At 44.8% G+C, this 21,305-nt stretch overlaps 1 long non-coding RNA gene across 1 annotated transcript in view; it reads right to left on the reverse strand.

Annotated features, from left to right (window-relative positions):
- Window positions 1-359: 359 nt before the first annotated feature.
- The window catches only part of LOC132401521 (uncharacterized), a 30,038-nt gene continuing 9,092 nt past the window's right edge, over window positions 360-21,305 (reverse strand). Inside the window, exons 2-3 of the long non-coding RNA XR_009514593.1 lie at window positions 5,768-5,815; window positions 360-784 (exon numbers count right to left, since the gene is read on the reverse strand). This is a non-coding gene — a long non-coding RNA (uncharacterized LOC132401521). The remainder of the gene's footprint in view (window positions 785-5,767; window positions 5,816-21,305) is intronic.

Here is a 21,305-nt window from a genome sequence, read left to right on the forward strand (position 1 = left end):
TTTCTTCTTTTCTATCAGCTGTTTGGTTCTCTTAGCTTCATTTGTTGCTTGGTTACTTTATCTTAAAGATCATTGTTTGGACTTAAAATATATATATTCCTGTGGTTTTTATTCTAACCTCCCTTTTATGTAATATTTTAAATGGATCACACTATTAATTTATTTAGTTTTAATGTGAAAAAATTAAACAAACCTGTGAAATCTAATAAGATATTTTATTATATTAAGAAATTGAATGTCTCAATTACTTTTTTTACAAGAAACTCATGTTCATAAATGTGATAATTTACGTCTTTTCAGCCGTTGGAAGGACTTATCTTTTCATTCCTCCTTTCAGGCTAAGGCCAGAGGAGTTTCGATTCTTATAGACAACTCAGTTTCTTTCGTTGAACATAATATATTGTCCGACACTAATGGATGTTTTGTTATAGTCTCAGGGAAATTAGATAATAAATGAATGTCTTTGCTAATTTGTATGCCCTGAATATAGATGATTCAGGTTTTCTGAATGCTTTTTTTCCACTTTTACCAGATTTAAGTCTGTATTATATGGTTTTAGGAGGAGACTTCAACTGTTGTTTAGCTCACTCGTCTTTTAAATGATTGACTTTTAGTAATATCTGCCTCCTTTATCCAATCTTTTCTAGTGAAATGCAATATTGGTTGATATTTGATGCTTTTTCATCCAACAGATAAAGAGTACTCATTTTTTCTCATGTTCATCATAAATATTCCAGGATTGATTTTTTTTTGTTGATAGTGAATTGATTCCATTGGTTCAATCCTGTGAATATAAAGAAATTGCTATTTCAGATCATGCCCCTGTGTTTTTATCTTTCAATCTTCTGGGTGTCTACAAAATAAACAGATTTTGGTGTTTTAATCCAACCCTGTTATTTGATAAGGATTTAAAACAATTTTTGGAGAGACAACTTACTCTTAATTTGAAGAGAATACGCTAGAAGAGACTTCTAGTCTTATTTTATGGGATGTTTTAAAGGCTTATATTAGAGGTCAAATTATTTATTTTACCGCAAGTGTTAAGAAAAAAGCTAATAAGGAAAAAATTGAATTAGCCAATCAGTTGAAACAATTAGACCAAAAATATGCTTTGGTTCCAGATCCTGTTTTATATAAAAGATGCATTGAAATTAAAAATAAATAAGATCTTTAACTTCTAGAATTAGCTTTTAACTTATTCGACTGAAACTCAACTTTTAAAAGATAAAAGTCAGTTTTATGTTCATGGAGGTAAAATGGGTAAACTATTGGCTAACCAGTTAAAGACCTTCATAGTTAAATGCCAAATTAAAGAAATTTGTAAAGCTAATGGTGATAAAACATCTGATCATTTAGAAATAAATGATACTTTTAGAGAATTCTATTCTAAACTTTATAGTTATGATCCTCCTAAAGATAATACTGTAATGAATAATTCCTTAGATCAATTAAACATTCTTACACTTTATCGTGATAATCGAAAATTGCAGGATCAACCCATTTCTTAAGAGGAAATTGCCAAGGTTGTTCACTCTTTGCACTCAGGGAAGGCCCCGGGTCCTGATGGATTTTCTGGAGAGTTTTATAAGGCTTTTTCCTCTTTGCTTATACCTCACTTATATTCAGTCCTTTCGGACCCTTTTAAATTAGGTAGGCTGTCACAATCTTTTCATGAAGCCTCTATTTAAATTATTCTTGAAAAGTATAAGGATCCAACTGAATGTTCTTCTTACAGACCAATTTCCTTACTTAATGTTGATACTAAAATTTTATCTAAACTTTCGGCTCAGAGGATTGAAAATATGTTGCTATCTATTATTTCTGATGACCAGACTGGATTTATCAAAAATCAATACTCCCACTTTAAGATTTGTCGTTTATTGAATGTTATTTATTCTCCTTCTATAGAGTTATCAGAATGTGTGATATCCTTAGAAGCTGAGAAAGCCTTTGATTGGGTTGAATGGAATTATTTATTTAAGACTTTAGAAAAATTTTACTTTGGGCCCAATTTTATTCAATGGATTAAATTGCTTTATCTATCTCCCTCCACTTAGGTTCTCACTAACTCTCAGAATTCTAAACCTTTTTAACCTCAACGTGGAACTAAACAAGCTCTAGTCAAAGCAAGAGGCTGAGAGTGAAGGAGTAAAGGAATCTTGGAGAGAAGTCATTTTTTTTTACATTGCTCAGAGAAAAGAGGCTGGACTGTGCAGGTGCTTACATAGAGTGCCAAATGTTAAAAAAAAGACCACCATATACAGCCAGCAGCTGAGTGAGAGGCAGCAGAGTGGGACAGCTTTGGCTCAACAGGCAGAGGTGAGGGTAGGTGTTAGTAAGTTTTGTTTTGTTTGTTTAGAGTAGAGAGAATGGCAGGCAGGATGCTGGAATGCTCCTCTTGCAGGATGTGGGAAGTCAGGGAGACCTCTGGTGTGTCTGACAATGACACCTGCAAGAAGCGCATCCAGCTACAGCTCCTAACAGACCTCGTTAGGGAACTGGAGCAGGAGCTGGATGACCTCCCGATCATTCGGGAGAATGAGGAGTTTATAGATAGTAGTTTCATGGAGGTAGTTATGCCAAAGGAGCAGCACACAGGTAATTGGGTAACTATCAGGCGAGGGAAGGGGAAAGGGCAGGCAGAGCAGGGCTCCCCTGTGGCCATTCCCCTCAACAACAAGTATACAGATTTGGATACTGTTGGGGGCAGGGATGACTTACCTGGGACAAGCTGTGGCAGCTGGATCTCTGGCACTGAGTCTGGTTCTGCAGTGCAGAAGGAAGGGTTAAAGAAGAGGAGAGCGGTAGTGATAGGGGACCCAATAGTCGGAGGTACAGACAGGAGGTTCTGTGGTCGTGACAGAGACTCCTGGATAGTTTGTTGACTCCCGGGAGCCAGGGTCAGGGATGTCTCTGATCACATGCACAGCATTCTGAAGTGGGAGGGTGATCAGCCAGATGTCATTGTACACATCAGTACCAATGACGTAGAAAGAAAGAGTGAGGAGATCCTGAAGAATGAGTATAGGGAGTTTGGTAGGAAGTTAAAGAGAGACTGACTTGAGTAGGGGGCAGGGTTTCAGATTTCAGGATCATTGAAACCTCTTCTGGGGCAGGTGGAACCTGTACAAGGGAGATGGGTTACACCTGAACTACAAGGGGACCAATATCCTTGCAGGGAGTTTTCTGAGTGGAGGCCTGTGACTAGTGGTGTGCCACAGGGATCAGTGCTGGGTCCATTGTTATTTGTCATCTATATCAATGATCTGGATGATAATGTGGTAAATTGGATCAACAAATTTGCTGATGATACAAAGATTGGAGGTTCAGTGAACAGTGAAGAAGGTTTTCAAAGCTTGCAGAGGGATTTGGACCAGCTGGAAAAATGGGCTGAAAAATGGCAGATGGAGTTTAATACAGACAAGTGTGAGGTTTTGCATTTTGGAAGGTCAAACCAAGGTAGAACATACAAGGTAAATGGTAGGACACTGAGGAGTACAGTAGAACAGAGGGATCTAGGAATACAGATACAAAATTCCCTAAAAGTGGCGTCACAGGTAGATAAGGTAGTAAAGAGAGCTTTTGGTATATTGACGTTTATAAATCAAATTATTGGGTATATGAGTTGGAATGTTATGGTGAGGTTGTATAAGGCAATGGTGAGGCCGAATTTGGAGTATTTTGTGCAGTTTTCGTCACCGAATTACAGGAAGGATATTAATAAGGTTGAAAGAGTGCAGAGAAGGTTTACAAGGATGTTGCCAAAGCTTGAGAAACTGAGTTACTGAGAAAGGTTGAATAGGTTAGGACTTTATTCCCTGGAGTGTAGAAGAATGAGGGGAGATTTGATAGAGGTATATAAAATTATGATGCGTATAGATAGAGTGAATGCAAGCAGGCTTTTTCCACTGAGGCTAGGAGAGAAAAAAACCAGAGGAAATGGGTTAAGGATGAAGGGGGAAAAGTTTAAAGGGAACATTGAGGGGGGGGTTTCTTTACACAGGCAGTGGTGGGAGTGTGGAATGAGCTGCCAGATGAAGTGGTAAATACGGGCTCACTTTTAACATTTAAGAAAAACTTGGACAGTTACAGTGATGAGAGGTGTGTGGAGGGATATGGTCCAGGTGCAGGTCAATGGGACTAGGCAGAAAAATGGTTCGGCATAGCCAAGAAGGGCCAAAAGTCCTATTTCTGTGCTGTAATGTTCTATGGTTCTATGGTAAGGTTGTCCTTTGAGTCCTTTGCTTTTTGATTTGGTCTTAGAACCTTTAGCTAGTGCTTTCCGGAAATCTAATGATATCACTGGTATTTTAAGGAGGGGTAGTATGCACAAAGTTTCACCTTATGCTGAAGACCTTTTGCTCTACATTTCTAATGTGAAGTCTTCTTTGCCTTCCGTACTTTCTTTACTCTCCTGCTTTAGTCAGTTTTCTGGATATAAACTTAATTTTCATAAGAGTGAACTTTTTCCTTTGAATAATTTGGTATTAGTTAATACTAACTTTCCTTTTAAAATTGTAAGAAATCAATTTACTTATTTGGCGTAACAATTACTAGGAATTATAAATTCCTTTTTAAAGAATTTTTTTTACACTTCTGAATTATGTTAAGAAGACACTATCAAATTGGTCACCCCTCTTTTATCATTGATTGGCCAAATTAATTCTATTAAAATGAATATTTTGCCTAAATTTTGATATTTATTTCAGCCCGTACCTGTTTTTATTACTAAATTCTTTTTTGATTCTCTGGATTCTATTATATCTTCTTATATATGGAAAAATAAAATTTCTCAATTAAATAAAGTTCATCTTCAAAAAGCTAAATAGAATGGAGGTTTAGCCTTACCCAATTTTAGGTTTTATTACTGGGCAATCAATATACAGAATCTTACATTTTGGTTACATTATATTAATTGAGAGGTCTGTCCAGTCTGGGTTTCTTTAGAAGCTAATTCTGTTAATAAATTTTCTATCATTTCTCTTCTCAGATCCTCAATTCCTTTATCTTTAAGTTATTTAACTGATAACTTTGTAGTTAAACACACTTTTTTTTAAATCTTCTATGACTGATGTAGTTTTTAAAGAGTGCAATAGATTGGGTATGAAATGTTTTCAGGATTTGTTTGTTGGACATGGTCTCTCTTCATTTGAACAACTGCCAGCTAAGTATAGCCTACCCAAAACTCACTTTTTTTGATATTTACAAATTAGAGACTTTTTGCGTTCTCAAGCACATACATTTGGTTCTCTGGCCTGTCCTGGGGAACTGAATTCTATTCGGTCTCATACTGCCAAAGGCGGATCGACCCGATGCAATAGCGTAAGGTACCACGAATTCAATAAAACCATAAAACAAGCGATACTTCATCAACCTTCACTTTTTATTCATAGCATTCTATGGGGGAAGTTTCAGACTGATCTCTCAAAGAGACTGTCCAGACACTGCCCACACCCAAACACATTTCCACACAATTTATTACATTGTTCATTACAGGAAATATTATAATTACGTAAGTTAATACAGTTTTAGAATAGTTTCGATCACATGCTAAGATACAATTAGAAGTAAAATTGGTTAGTTATAATTATTTCTGCCAAGACTAGCCTAGATACAACTTAACTTCCTCATATTGGCACCTCCCCCTGACACTTGCCCCTTCTCTCGAACGTTATGTCCCATATTTAGTTATGCCTTAAGATGCCCCTTCAATCATACCATACCCATATTCAGTTATGCTTAGCACTTTTAGAGAACAATGCCTCACCTGTTGCCGGGTAGAGTTTCTTTCTGACTGTCCAGTGACATAAGGTACCTGTAAGACAATTGATCATAAGCTAATCATACCCCTTAATCCAGTCCCCATTTACCTATCCCTCTACCTAAGTTTACTTTTCCCTTCATCAATACCTGGAGAACTGCAATCTGTTCAGGATCACACCTGGGGAACTGCATTCTGTCCAGGATCACACCTGGTGAACTGTGTTCTGTTTTGTGATCATACCAAGAGAGTTGCATTCAGTTCTGTGGCCACACTTGGTGAACTGTGTTCAGTTCAGGATCACACCTGGTGAACTGTGTTCAGTTCAGGACCACACCTGGAGAACTGCATTCAGTTCTTTGTCCACACCTGGGGAATTTTGTTCAGTTTAGGATCACACCTGGGGAACTGTGTTCAATTCGGGATCACACCTGGAGAACTGCATTCAGTTCTGTGTCCACACCTGGGGAATTTTGTTCAGTTTAGGATCACACCTGGGGAACTGTGTTCAATTCGGGATCACACCTGGCGAATTGTTTTCAGTTCAGGATCGCACCTGTGTGTTCTAGTCACAGACCTGGGTAATGACCCATTCAGTCCCAGTCAGATACCTGGGTTATGACCCAGTCTGTCTCAGTCTGATACACGGGTTATGACCCAGTCTGTCTCAGTCTAATAGCCAGGTTATGACCCTGTCTGTCAGGATCCGATACCTGGGTTATGACCCAGTCTGTGCTGGTCAGATACCGGGTTATGACCCAGTCTGATACCTGGGTAATGACCCAGTCTGTACCCATCCGATACCGGGGTTATGACCCATTCTTTCCCTGTCTGATACCCAGGTACTGTCTCAGTCTGACACAGTCATATACTCAGGTAATGACCCAGTCTGTCACAGTCAGAAACCCAGGTAACAGCACAGTATGAAACTGTCAGATAACCAAGTAATGACCAGTCTATCCTGTTCAAAACCCCAGGTAATGATGCAGTCTTTCCTGGTCAAATACCTGGGTAATGACCCAGTCTGTCAGAATCAGATATCCAGGTAATGACCCAGTCTGAACCAGTTAGATACCCAGGAAATGACCCAGTCTGTCCCTGTCCGATAGCCAGGTAATGAAAACAACACACACAAAATGCTGGTGGAACACAGCAGGCCAGGCAGCATCTATAAGGAGAAGCACTGTCGACATTTCGGGCTGAGACCCTTCATCAGGACTAACTGAAAGGAAAGATAGTAAGAGATTTGTATGTAGTGGGGGGAGGGGGAAATACGAAATGATAGGAGAAGACCGGAGGGGGTGGGATGAAGCTGAGAGCTGGAAAGGTGATTGGCAAAAGTGATACAGAGCTGGAGAAGGGAAAGGATCATGGGACGGGAGGCCTAGGGAGAAAGAAGGGGGGAGGGGGGAGGGGGAGCACCAGAGGGAGATGGAAAACAGGGAGAGTGATGGGCAGAGAGAGGGAAAAAAAACAAACAACTAAATATGTCAGGGATGGGGTAGGAAGGGGAGGAGGGGCATTAACGGAAGTTAGAGAAGTCAATGTTCATGCCATCAGGTTGGAGGCTACCCAGCCGGTATATAAGGTGTTGTTCCTCCAACCTGAGTGTGGCTTCATCTTGATAGTAGAGGAGGCCATGGATAGACATATCAGAATGGGAATGGGACGTGGAATTAAAATGTGTGGCCACTGGGAGATCCTGCTTTCTCTGGTGGACCGAGCGTAGGTGCTCAGCAAAACGGTCTCCCAGTTTGCGTCGGGTCTCACCGATATATAAACGGTCACACTGGGAGCACCAGACGCAGTATACCACACCAGCCGACTCACAGGTGAAGTGTCGCCTCACCTGGAAGGACTGTCTAGGGCCCTGAATGGTGGTGAGGGAGGAAGTGTAAGGGCAGGTGTAGCACTTGTTCCACTTACAAGGATAAGTGCCAGGAGGGAGATTGCTGGGAAGGGATGGGGGGAGGAGTGGACAAGAGAGTCGCGTAGGGAGCAATCCCTGTGGAAAGCAGAAAGAGGGGGAGAGGGAAAATGTACTTGGTAGTAGGATCCCGTTGGAGGTGGCGAAAGTTATGGAGATTTATACGTTGGACCTGGAGGCTGGTGGGGTGGTAGGTGAGCACAAGGGGAACCTATCACGAGTCGGGTGGTGGGCAGATGGGGTAAGGGCAGATGTGCGGGAAATGGGAGAGATGCGTTTGAGAGCAGAGTTGATGGTGGAAGAAGGGAAGACCCTTTGTTTAAAAAAGGAAGACATCTCCTTCATCCTGGAATGAAAAGCCTCATCCTGAGAGCAGATGCGGCGGAGACGGAGGAATTGTGAGAAGGGGATAGCATTTTTGCAAGAGTCAGGGTGGGAAGAGGAATAGTCCAGGTAGCTGTGAGAGTCTGTAGGCTTATAGTAGATATCAGTAGATAAGCCGTCTCCAGAGATGGAGAGAGAAAGATTAAGAAAGGAGAGGGAGGTGTCGGAAATGGACCAAGTAAATTTGAGGGCAGGGTGAAAGTTGGAGACAAAGTTAATGAAGTCGACAAGCTCAGCATGCATGCAGGAGGCAGCGCCAATGCAGTCGTCGATGTAGCGAAGGAAAAGAGAGGGACGGATACCCGTATAGACTTGAAACATGGACTGTTCCACAAAGCCAACAAAAAGACAGGCATAACTGGGACCCATACGGGTACCCATGGCTACACCCTTGGTTTGGAGGAAGTGGCAGGAAGCAGGTAAAGACCCAGTCTGCCCCGGTCCGATAGCCAGGTAATGACCCAGTCTGTCCCTGTTTGATACCCGGGTTATGGCCCAGTCTGCCATAGTCAGATACCCGGCCAATGACCCAGTCTGCCCCGGTCCGATAGCCAGGTAATGACCCAGTCTGCCCCGGTGCGATAGCCAGGTAATGACCCAGTCTGCCCCGGTCCGATAGCCAGGTAATGACCCAGTCTGCCCTGGTCCGATAGCCAGGTAATGACCCAGTCTGTCCCGGTCCGATAGCCAGGTAATGACCCAGTCTGCCCCGGTCCGATAGCCAGGTAATAACCCAGTCTGTCCCTGTTTGATACCCGGGTTATGGCCCAGTCTGTCATCGTCAGATACCTGGTCAATGACCCAGTCTGACACAGTCAGATACCCAGGTAACGACCCAATCTGACCCAGTCTGATACCCAGCTATTGACACAGTCCACCCCAGTCTGATACCCGGTCTATGACCCAGTCGATCCTGGTCAGATACACAGTTAACAACCCAGCCTGAACCAGATAGATACCCAGGTACTATCCAGTCTGAACCAATCCGATACCCGGACAATGACCCAGCCTTGGTCCGATAGCCGGGTAATGATCCATTCCATCCCGGTCCAATTCCCGTGTTATGACCAAATCTGTCCCGGTCTGATACCTGGGTTATGACACAGTCTGTCCCAGTCCAATACCTGTGTTGTGATGCAGTCTGTCCCGGTCCATTAGCCATATTATTGACCCAGTCTGTCTCAGTCCGATCCCGATGTTATGACCCAGTCTGTCTCGATCCAGTACCCGGGTTATGACCCATTCCCTCCCGGTCAGATACCAGGTTACGTCCCAGTCTGTACCCAGCAGACATCCGGGTACTGTCCCAGTCTGTTTCAGTCAGATATCTAGGTAATGACCCAGTCTGTCTCAGACTGTTACCCCAGTAATGTCCCAGTCTGTCCCTTTCTGATACCCAGGCCATGACCCAGTCTGTCTTGGTCCAATACCCAGGTTATGACCCGGTCTGTCCCTGTCCAATAGCTAGGTAATGACCCAGTCTGTACTGGTCAGATACCCAGGTAATGATGCAGTCTGTCCTGGTCAAATACCTGGGTAATGACCCAGTCTGTCAGGGTCTGATACCCAGGTAATGACCCAGTCTGTACTGGTCAGATACCCAGGTAATGATGCAGTCTGTCCTGGTCAAAACCCCAGGACAGATGCAGTCTGTCCTGGTCAAATACCTGGGTAATGACCCAGTCTGAACCAGTTAGATACCCAGGTTATGACCCAGTCTATCTCGGTTCAATACCCATGTTATGACCCAGTCTATCTCGGTTCAATACCCATGTTATGACCCAGTCTGTCCCGGTCCAACATCAGTGTTATGACCCAGTCTGTCTCGGTCCAATACCAAGGTTATGACCCAGTCTGTCCCCGTCCAATACCCGGCTAATGACCCTGTGTGTAATAGTTGCAGACCTGGGTAATGAGCCATTCCATCCCAGTCAGATACCCACTAGAACAGTAGAATACTACAGCACAGTACAACCCCTTCAGCCCTCGATGTTGTGCCAACCCACATATTCCTTTAAAAAAAAGTACTAAACCCACACTACCTCGTAACCCTCTATTTTTCTTTTATCCTTGTGCCTGTCCAAGAGGCTCTTAAATACTCCTAATGTTTTAGCCTTCACAACCATCCCTGGCAAGTCATTCCAGGAACCCACAACCCTCTGGTAAAACACTTACCCCTGATGTCTCCCCTAAACTTCCCTCCCTTAACTTTGTACATATGCCCTCTGCTACTGGTGCCCTGGGAAACAGGTACTGACTATCCACCCTATCCATGCCTCTCATAATCTTGTAGACCTCTATCAAGTCCCCTCTCATCCAAAGAGAAAAGTCCCAGCTCTGCTAACCTTGCCTCATAAGAATTGTTTTCCACACCAGGCAACATCCTGGTAAATCTCCTCTGCACCCTCTCCATAGCTTCCACATCCTTCCTATAATAATGAGACCAGAACTGAACACAATACTCACCAGAGATCTCACCAGAGATTTGTAGAGTTGCAGCATGACCTCTCTACTTTTATAACCATATAACAATTACAGCACAGAAACAGGCCATCTCGGCCCTTCTAGTCCATGCCGAACGCTTACTCTTATCTAGTCCCACTGACCCACACTCAGCCCATAACCCTCCATTCCTTTCCTGTCCATATACCCATTCAATTTTACTTTAAATGACAATACTAAACTTGCCTCTACCATTTCTACTGGAAGCTCATTCCACACAGCTACCACTCTTTGAGTAAAGGAATTCCCCCTCGTGTTACCCTTAAACTTTTGCCCACTAACTCTCAACTCATGTCCTCTTGTTTGAATCTCCCCTACTCTCGATGGAAAAAGCCTATCCACGTCAACTTGATCTATCCCCCTCATTATTTAAATATCTCTATCAAGTCCCCCCTCAAACTTCTATGCTCCAAAAAATAAAGACCTAACTTGGTCAGCTTTTCCCTGGAACTTAGGTGCTGAAACCCAGGTAACATTCTAGTAAATCTTCTCTGTACTCTCTCTATTTTGTTGTTTAAACTTACAGGCCTATAATTGCTAGGTTTACTCTTAGAACCCTTTTTAAACAGTGAAACCACATGAGCAATACGCCAATCCTCTGGCACCATCCCCGTTTCTAATGACATTTGAAATATTTCTGTCAGAGGACCTGCTACTTCTACACTAACCTCCCTCAAGGTCCTAGGGAATATCCTGTCAGGACCCTGAGATTTATCCACTTTTATATTCCTTAAAAGCGCCGGTACTTTTCCTCTTTAATCATCATAGTTTCCAAAACTTCCCTACTTGTTTCCCTTACCTTACACAATTCAATATCCTTCTCCTTAGCGAAAACTGAAGAAAAGAAATTGTTCAAAATCTCCCCCATCTCTTTCGGCTCCACACATAGCTGTCCACTCTGATTATCTAAGAGACCAATTTTATCCCTCACTATCCTTTTGCTATTAAAATAACTGTAGAAACCTTTCGGATTTATTTTCACCTTACTTGCCAAAGCAACCTCGCATCTTCTTTTAGCTTTTCTAATTTCTTTCTTAAGATTCTTCCTACATTCTTTATATTCCTTGAGCACCTCATTAACTCCGTGCTGCCTAAATTTATTGTAGATATCTCTCTTTTTCCTAACTAAGTTTCCAATATCCCTTGAAAACCATGGCTCTCTCAAACTTTTAACCTTTCCTTTCAACCTAACAGGAACATAAAGATTCTGTACCCACAAAATTTCATCTTTAAATGACCACCATTTCTCTATTACATCCTTCCCATAGAACAAATTGTCCCAATCCGCTCCTTCTAAATACTTTTGCATCTCCTCAAAGTTAGCCTTTCTCCAATCAAAAATCTCAACCCTGTGTCCAGTCCTATCCTTCTCAATAATTATATTGAAACTATATTGTATTGTGGTCATTGGACCCAAAGTGCTCCCCAACACAAAACTCTGTCACTGACCTATTTCATTCCCTAACAGGAGATCCAACACTGCCCCTTCTCTAGTTGGTTCCTCTATGTATTGCTGCATAAAACTATCTTGCACACATCTTACAAACTCCAAACCATCCAGCCCTTTTACAGTCTGGGCTTCCCAGTCTATGTGTGGAAAATTAAAATCTCCCACAATCACATCCCTGTGTTTACTACAAATATCTGCTATCTCCTTGCAAATTTGCTCCTCCAATTCTCGCTCCCCATTAGGTGGTCTATAATACACCCCTGTAAATGTTACTACACCTTTCCCATTCCTCAATTACACCCAAATATTCTCACTAGACGAGCCCTCTAATCTATCCTGCCAGAGCATCACTATAATATTTTCTCTGACAAGCAACACAACACCTCCCCCTCTTGTCCTCCCGATTCTATCACACCTGAAGCAACGAAATCCAGGAATATTTAGTTGCCAATTACACCCCTCCTGCAACCATGTTTCACTAATAGCTGCAACATCATATTTCCAGGTATCAATCCATGCTCTAAGCTCATCCACCTTTCTTACAATGCTCCTAGCATTAAAATAAGTGCATTTAAGAAATTTTCCATCTCTTCCTCTCTGTTTATCTCTAACAGTATAAAGAATTTCACTGTCTTCTTTTTCTTCCTTCTCCCATACATCTGTTCCTACACTCTGGTTCCCATCCCCCCTCATATCTAGTTTAAATCCACTGGAGCCTCTCTAGCAAACTTACCTGCAAGAATACTTGACCCCTTCCAGTTCAGATGTAAATCGTCCTGCCGGAAAAGGTCCCACCTTCCCTGGAAAACTGCCCAATTATCTATAAATCTGAAGCCCTCACTCCTGCACCATGTCTTCAGCCACGTGTTGATCTGCACTATCTTACTATTTCTAAACCCACCTGCACGTGGCACTGGTAGCAATCCTTAGATTGCTATCCTGGTGGTCCTGTCCTTTAACTTGGCACCTAGCTCCCTAAACTCACCTTTCAGGATCTCCTCACTCTTCCCACCCACGTCATTGGTCCCTACATGGACCACAACATCCGGCTGCTCACCCTCCCTCTTGAGAATACTGAGAATTCGATCTGAGATATCGTGGACCCTGGCACCAGGGAGGCAATAAACCATCCGGGATTCTCAATCTCTTCCACAGAACCTCGTATCTGTCCCCCTAACTATCAAATCCCCTATCATTACTGCTCTCCTCTATTCCCTCCTTCCCTTCTGAGCTGAGGGTCCAGTCTCGGTGCCAGAAACACAACCACTGCAACTTATCCCTAGTGTGTGGTCCCCACTAACAGTATCGAAAACGGTATACTTATTGTTGATGGGGACGGCCACAGGGGTGCTCTACTCTTCGTGTCTATTCCCCTTCCCTCTCCTGACAGTCACCCAGCTACCTGTCTCCTGACTCCTAGGGGTGACTACCTCCCTGAAATGCCTGTCTGTTTTTGCCTCTGCCTCCTGAATGATCTGAAGTTCATCCAGCTCCGGCTCCAGTTCCCTAACACGGTTTGTCAGGAGCTGCAACTGGATGCACCTTTTGCAGGTGTAGTCATCAGGGACAACAGTGCTCGCCCTGACTTCCCACATACTGCAAACGGAGCACTCAGCTGCCCTAACTGCAGCCTCCATTATCTACTCCTAATCTAATTAGATTAATTGAACTCAATCTCCCTATTAATGAAGCTTAGCATCCCATAGGCCTTCCTAACTACCCTATCAACCTGCACAGCAACCTTGAGGGACTTATGGATTTGAACGACAAGGTCACTTTATTCATCTACACTCTTAAGTAACCTACCATTAACCCCGTACTCAGCCTTCTGATTTGTCTTTCCAAAATGCATCAACTCACACTTATCTGGATTGAACTCCATCTGCCACTTTTCTGCCCAAGTCTGCATCGTGTCTCTATCCTCGTGTAACCTTCGACAACGTACAGCTCCATCCGCAACTCCTCCAATTTTCGTGTCATCCGCAAACTTATCACCCATCCTTCCACCTCTACATCCAGGTCATTTATAAAAACCACAGAGCAGGGGGTCCCAGCACAGGTCTTTGCGGCATTCCACTAGTCACTGAACTCCAGGCAGAATACTTTCCTTCCACTACTAACCTCTGCTTTCTTCCTGTAAGCCTTCTTTATCCTTTAGCGGCCCCACCTTCATTCTTGTAACCCTTCTGTCCTTCACATACACATAGAATGCCTTGGGGTTATGACCCAGTCTGTCTCATTCAGATATCCGGGTTGCTCTGGATTTCCAGCATCTGCAGAATCTCTCATGTTTCTGATTTCCTCAACTCTCCCATTCTTGGAAAAATCTTCACCACGTCTGTTCTATCAAAGCCTTTCAATATTTGATAGGTTTCAACTACCTGACCTGCTGAGTGGCCCTAGAGCCCTGCTTGGAAACACAGAACAGTACAGGCCCTTCAAGCCCACAATGCGGTGCCAAACTTGTAATCTATTCCAAGATCAATCCAACCTTTCGCTCTGCATAGCCTTTCATTTTTTATCATCCATGTGCCCATCTAAAATTGGATACTTTGGTTTAGAGATACAGTGTAGTAACAGGCTCTCCTGGCCCAATGATCCCACACCGCCCAATTATCCTGCTAACCTTCATGTCGTTGGAATGTGGGAAGAAAGCCACACAGTCACTGGGAGAATATACAAACTCGTGACAGTGGTGAAAATGCATTTTTGTTGCTGTAAAGCATTTTTCTAACTGTGACTCTACCATGCCCTTTTTTATTTCCAGAGTACAGGACCCCTGTCCTCGAGGGCTGGTCACCTATGGACAACAATTTCCCTTCCCTGAAGGGCATCTGTGAATGTGTCAGGTTTTAATGAACATCATTTTCCTCAGAGTCAGTTTTACCACTCTAATTTCTCACTGCGGTCAGTGGGACCTGCTCTCCCCCTCTGGTATCACTGTGACATCCCAAACCAGAATGGGAAGAGTGTGTATAGCAGGAGATGCTGACAATAGAACACTAGATGTCAGTGTAGGCTGTGAAGAGTCTGCACAGATACATCAAGAAGTTGGCTGGCTGTTGGAACAAGCTGCCAGATTGAACAAAGTACAGAGAAAAGTGAGGTCATCCACTTTGGAACAAAAATAGAACATAGAACAGTACAGCACAGTTTAGGCCCTTCAGCCCATAATGTAGTGCTAACCTTTTAACCTATGAGATTAACCCTATCCTCCACATACTCCTGGCATACATGTGCCTACCTAAGAGTCTCTTAAATATTACTAATATATCTAACTCTACTATCACCCCTGCAGAGCGTTCCAGCCACCTACTACTCTGTGTATAATAACTTATCTCTGGCATCCCCCTTATACTTTCCTTCAATCACTTTCAAATTATTGCTCCTTATATTAGTCATTTTCACCTGGGGTAAAAGGTTTGGCTGCTCACTCGACCTATGTCTCTTATCATCTTGTACACATCTATCGAGTCACCTCTCATCCTCCTTTGCTCCAGGGTGAAAAGCCCAAGTTCACTCAACCTATCATCATAAGACACACTCTGTACACCAGCCAGCAATCTGGTAAATCTCCTCTACACCCTCTATAAAGCTTCCACATCCTTGGAGGTGACCAGGACTGAACACAATACTCTGGTGTAGTTCAACTGTTTTTATGGAGCTTCAACATTACCAAAAATCTCTTGAACTCAATCCCCTGACTAATGATGGGCAACACACCATAAGCCTTCTTAACCACAATATTCAATTGCACAGCAATTCTGAAAGTTCTGTGGCCGTAGTCTTCAAGATCCCCCTAGAATCCTGCCAGTATTCTTATATTCTGCCTTCAGCCTTCCGAAGTAAATCAGTTCATACTTTTCGGGTAGGAGAAACAGTTGGAATCATTGTCCCAGGGTAGAAATGTCAAATACTAAGTCTTAGAACATATACTTAACATGACGGGGGAAAGCAGAATAAAAGATCTGACCTTAAGATGATCCAAGATACTGAGAGCATCATAGATAGAAGTTTCAACTAGGTGGTCACACTGAAGGTAAAGGTAGAAAGATCACAGGAAAGGAAAGGTCCTCGGGGCCCCGGCATCAGGACCGGGAAAGGAAAGGTCCTCGGCATCAGGACCGGGAAAGGAAAGGGCCTCGGCATCAGGACCGGGAAAGGAAAGGTCCTCGGGGCCTCGGCATCAGGACCGGGAAAGGAAAGGTCCTCGGGTCCTCGGCATCAGGACCGGGAAAGGAAAGGTCCTCGGGGCCTCGGCATCAGGACCGGGAAAGGAAAGGTCCTCGGGTCCTCGGCATCAGGACCGGGAAAGGAAAGGTCCTCGGGGCCTCGGCATCAGGACCGGGAAAGGAAAGGTCCTCGGGTCCTCGGCATCAGGACCGGGAAAGGAAAGGTCCTTGGCATCAGGACCGGGAAAGGAAAGGTCCTCAGGGCCTCGGCATCAGGACCGGGAAAGGATAGGTCCTCGGCATCAGGACCGGGAAAGGAAAGGTCCTCGGTGCCTCGGCATCAGGACCGGGAAAGGAAAGGTCCTCAGGGCCTCGGCATCAGGACCGGGAAAGGAAAGGTCCTCAGGGCCTCGGCATCAGGACCGGGAAAGGAAAGGTCCTCGGGGCCTCGGCATCAGGACCGGGAAAGGAAAGGTCCTCGGCATCAGGACCGGGAAAGGAAAGGTCCTCGGGGCCTCGGCATCAGGACCGGGAAAGGAAAGGTCCTCGGGGCCTCGGCATCAGGACCGGGAAAGGAAAGGTCCTCGGGGCCTCGGCATCAGGACCGGGAAAGGAAAGGTCCTCGGGGCCTCGGCATCAGGACCGGGAAAGGAAAGGTCCTCGGGGCCTCGGCATCAGGACCGGGAAAGGAAAGGTCCTCGGCATCAGGACCGGGAAAGGAAAGGTCCTCGGGGCCTCGGCATCAGGACCGGGAAAGGATAGGTCCTCGGGGCCTCGGCATCAGGACCGGGAAAGGATAGGTCCTCGGCATCAGGACCGGGAAAGGAAAGGTCCTCGGGGCCTCGGCATCAGGACCGGGAAAGGAAAGGTCCTCGGGGCCTCGGCATCAGGACCGGGAAAGGAAAGGTCCTCGGCATCAGGACCGGGAAAGGAAAGGTCCTCGGGGCCTCGGCATCAGGACCGGGAAAGGAAAGGTCCTCGGCATCAGGACCGGGAAAGGAAAGGTCCTCGGGGCCTCGGCATCAGGACCGGGAAAGGAAAGGTCCTTGGCATCAGGACCGGGAAAGGAAAGGTCCTCGGGGCCTCGGCATCAGGACCGGGAAAGGAAAGGTCCTATTCCTCAGGGCCTCGGCATCAGGACCGGGAAAGGAAAGGTCCTCGGCATCAGGACCGGGAAAGGAAAGGTCCTCGGGGCCTCGGCATCAGGACCGGGAAAGGATAGGTCCTCGGGGCCTCGGCATCAGGACCGGGAAAGGATAGGTCCTCGGCATCAGGACCGGGAAAGGAAAGGTCCTCGGGGCCTCGGCATCAGGACCGGGAAAGGAAAGGTCCTCGGGGCCTCGGCATCAGGACCGGGAAAGGAAAGGTCCTCGGCATCAGGACCGGGAAAGGAAAGGTCCTCGGGGCCTCGGCATCAGGACTGGGAAAGGAAAGGTCCTCGGCATCAGGACCGGGAAAGGAAAGGTCCTCGGCATCAGGACCGGGAAAGGAAAGGTCCTCGGCATCAGGACCGGGAAAGGAAAGGTCCTCGGCATCAGGACCGGGAAAGGAAAGGTCCTATTCCTCAGGGCCTCGGCATCAGGACCGGGAAAGGAAAGGTCCTATTCCTCAGGGCCTCAGCATCAGGTTTATAATCACTATAGTTGTCAACGTGAAGCAGAGAGTGAATTTGTAAATCTGGCAAGAGCAAAGGATGTTGGGAATGGTGAGGGTGGAGCTCCACAGGAGGGGTGTGGGACAGGTGATAGAGAAGGAGTGCTCGGGGTGTGAAGGGTGCACAGGTACAGTCACACCCAGCCCTGAGACCTCAGACAAGGTCATTTGATTCCAAATATTTGGTTAATTGATCATAACAGAATGTCTCTCGGTGTTTCCCATCCCCTCCCCTCTCCTTTCCCTTTTTCCAACCATAATTCCCTTCTCCCTGACCCCGTCCTACTCTCAGTCCACAACAGAGACCCATATCAGAATCAGGTTTATCATCACTCACATATGTCTTTTTTTTGTGGCAGCAGTACAGTGCAAAACATAAAATTATTATAGTATTGTGCAAAAGTCTTAAACACCCTAGCTATATATATGTGTCTAAGACTTGCACAGTACTGTACATTGTGAAATTTGTTGTTTAATGGCAACAGGTTGGTACTATAGATACAAATTACTGTGTTGCAAAAATAAATAGTGAAAAAAGGAATAATAGGAAAGTGTTCATGGTCATAGACTGTTAAAAAATCAGATGGTGAAGGGGAAGAATCTGTTCCTGAATCATTGAGTGTGTGTCTTCAGGTTCCAGTACCTCCTCCCAGGGCATATCCTGGATGGTGAGGGTCTTTAATGATGAATACTGTCTTCCTGAGGCATCACCTCTTGAAGATGTCCTCAATGGTGGGGAGAGTCACGCCTGTGATGGAGCTGGCTGAGTCTGTAACCCTCTTGTGACCCTAAGCCTTGGAGCCTCCGTAGCAGACAGTGATCCAACCTGTCAGAATGCTCTCCATCTGGAGAAAGTTGCTAAAGTCTTTTGATAATGTTGTACAAGACTTTGGTGAGGCTTGATTTGGAGTATTGTGTGCAGTTTTGCTCACCTGTCTACAGGAAAGACACAATTAAGATTGAAAGAGTGAAGAGAAAATGCACAAGGATGTTGCCAGGACTTCAGGGCCCCAGTTATGAGGGGAAGGTTGAATAGGTTACGACTTTATTCCCTAGAGTGTAGGAGAATGAGGGAAGATTTGATAGAGGGATACAATTATGAGGGGTGTAGATAGAGTAAATGCAAACAGGCTTTTTCAGCTGAGGTTGGGTGAGACTTGAACTAGAGTTCTTGGGTTAAGGGTGAAAGGTGAAATACGTAAGGGGAATTTCTTCTCTCAGTGTGGTGAGGGTGTGGAGCAAGCTGCCAGCATGAGTGGTGGATGTGGGTTCAATTTCAAAATTTAAGAAAAATGTGGATAGATGCATGGATGGGAGGAGTATGGAGGGCTATGTTCCAGGTGCAAGTCAATAGGTCTAGGCAGATTTGTGGTTCAGCATGAACTAGATGGGCCAAAGGGACTGTTTCTCACTGTAGTGTTCTATGATTCTGATTCTACATATCAAATCTCCTCAAAGTACTAATTAATTATAGCCACTGGAGTGCATTCTTCAGGGTTGCATCAATGTGTTGGGCCCAGGACAGATCATCAGAGATGATGACACCCAGGAACCTGATGCTTCCCACACTGACGTAAAGCTCGTGATGGATAGGGACAGAACTGGTCCACAGGTCCAAACACTGAACTGTGGCGAGGAGAATGCTGACAGTATGCGACAGGAGTTGTGCAAAGGTTGATTGCAGTAGGTTGTTGAAGGGCAAACAGACAACAGGCAAATAGAGGGCTTTTAAAAGTGATATAAGTAATCAAGTTCTGTAAGTCCCTGTTTGAGTGAAAGACAAAACTGGTGGCTGAAGAGAACCCTGGATTGGAAGGGGTATAGAGGCTATGACCAGGAAAAAGCAGGAGGCATTGGTTGAATAAAGGCAGCTGGGCTGAAGGGAAACCCTGGAGAAGTCTAGAAGTGTATTCAAAAAGGAAATAAAGACGAAAAGAGGGAATGGGATAGCTTTGGCAGGAATGATTAAAGACAATCCAAAGAATTTTATGTTAAAAGAAAAAGAATAACTGAAGATATAATAGGAAACCTCAGGATGAAAGTGGGGATCTGTGTGATGAGCTGCACAAGGTGAGTGATGTCCTCACCCACTATTTCTCCTGTTTACCATGGAGAAAGACATGAATATTTCAGAGCTAGGAAAAGTAAATGGGGAGGTCTTGGATAGTTTGCATCACAGCAGAGTAGGTGCTGGATGCCTTATACTGTATGAAGGCACAGGAATATCTAGGACCTGACCAGGCAGATACGACAGTGGTGTTAATGAAGCTGTGAAATAGGCAGATGGATGTGCAGGTAATGAAGGGGTATCAATTAAGAACAGACAGAAGGAAATTAGTTTCATTCAGCATCATACACAAAACGGTGCTGAGCTCCACCAGCATTTTGTCTGTTGCTTGGATTTCCAGAATATACAGATGATCTCTTGTTTATCATTGTCAGTGCAGACATAATGAGCCGAAGGGCCTTTCCTCTGTTGTTTCTGTTCTATGTTGTGTGTTCAACGATCCTGGGGCAGAGATTTCCAGAGATCCACTTTACTCTGGGATAACTAAGTCAATGAGTAATCAGACAGATTCTTCTGTCAGTGCAGAAACATCTTACTACAATGATGTCAAGTTCTGGTGCTTGTGGGACAAATCTGGCCACAAGGATGGGAGCGAGATGCCTGTCCATGAATACTTGCAGCAGGTTGATTCTTTGAATGGTGGGACTGTCCATGAGGAAAGATTTATCAGACAGCTTTTGCCTTCCTTGAGGAATTAGAGGTGACAATGAAAGCAGACCATTCCAGATCCCATCCTTCCCCTGGTGATGGGGCATCTGGACCCAGAGTCACTCTCTCAAAATGAGGGGTCAGCTGTTAGGACAGCAGTAAGAGAAACCTTCTCACCCACTTCTAGCAACAAATGCAGAATGCTGGCGGAACTCAGCAGGCCTGGCAGCATCCATGGAAAAGAGAGAACAGTCATGTCTCAGGCCAAGACCCTTCATCAGAACTCCCTCCCAGTCAAGGCCCTTCAACACTAATTACATTCAGGGGAAGAGCTGGTGGGGGGGGGGGGGGGGAAACACTGACACAAAATAATAGCCATGATATAAGAATAGGATCTAAGAGGCAGAAAAGTAAGGCCGAGTGGCCTATGCTATCACATTGCTCTGAGATCAGAGTTTCAGTGAGGAATGTTAGGGCAGAAATTGAAAGGGTGGAACAGTTCCTTGACGGGTGGGGGTACGGGAATGGGAGCAGGAACAGAGACCATGTCGGGAGAGGAAGTATCACAGAGGTGGACATTACAGAGACAGAGACAGGTAGTTGGGTCTGAAGGGACAATACAAACAACAATTTAGATGAGGGCATTGAAAAGTATATGTCAACGATTTAGATGAGGGCATTGAAAACTATATCAGCAAGTTTGCTGACGATACTAAACTGGGTGGCAGTGTGACATGCAA

The sequence above is a fragment of the Hypanus sabinus genome, chromosome 11, assembly GCF_030144855.1.
Source record: "Hypanus sabinus isolate sHypSab1 chromosome 11, sHypSab1.hap1, whole genome shotgun sequence".
Classification (NCBI taxonomy): Eukaryota; Metazoa; Chordata; class Chondrichthyes; order Myliobatiformes; family Dasyatidae; genus Hypanus; species Hypanus sabinus.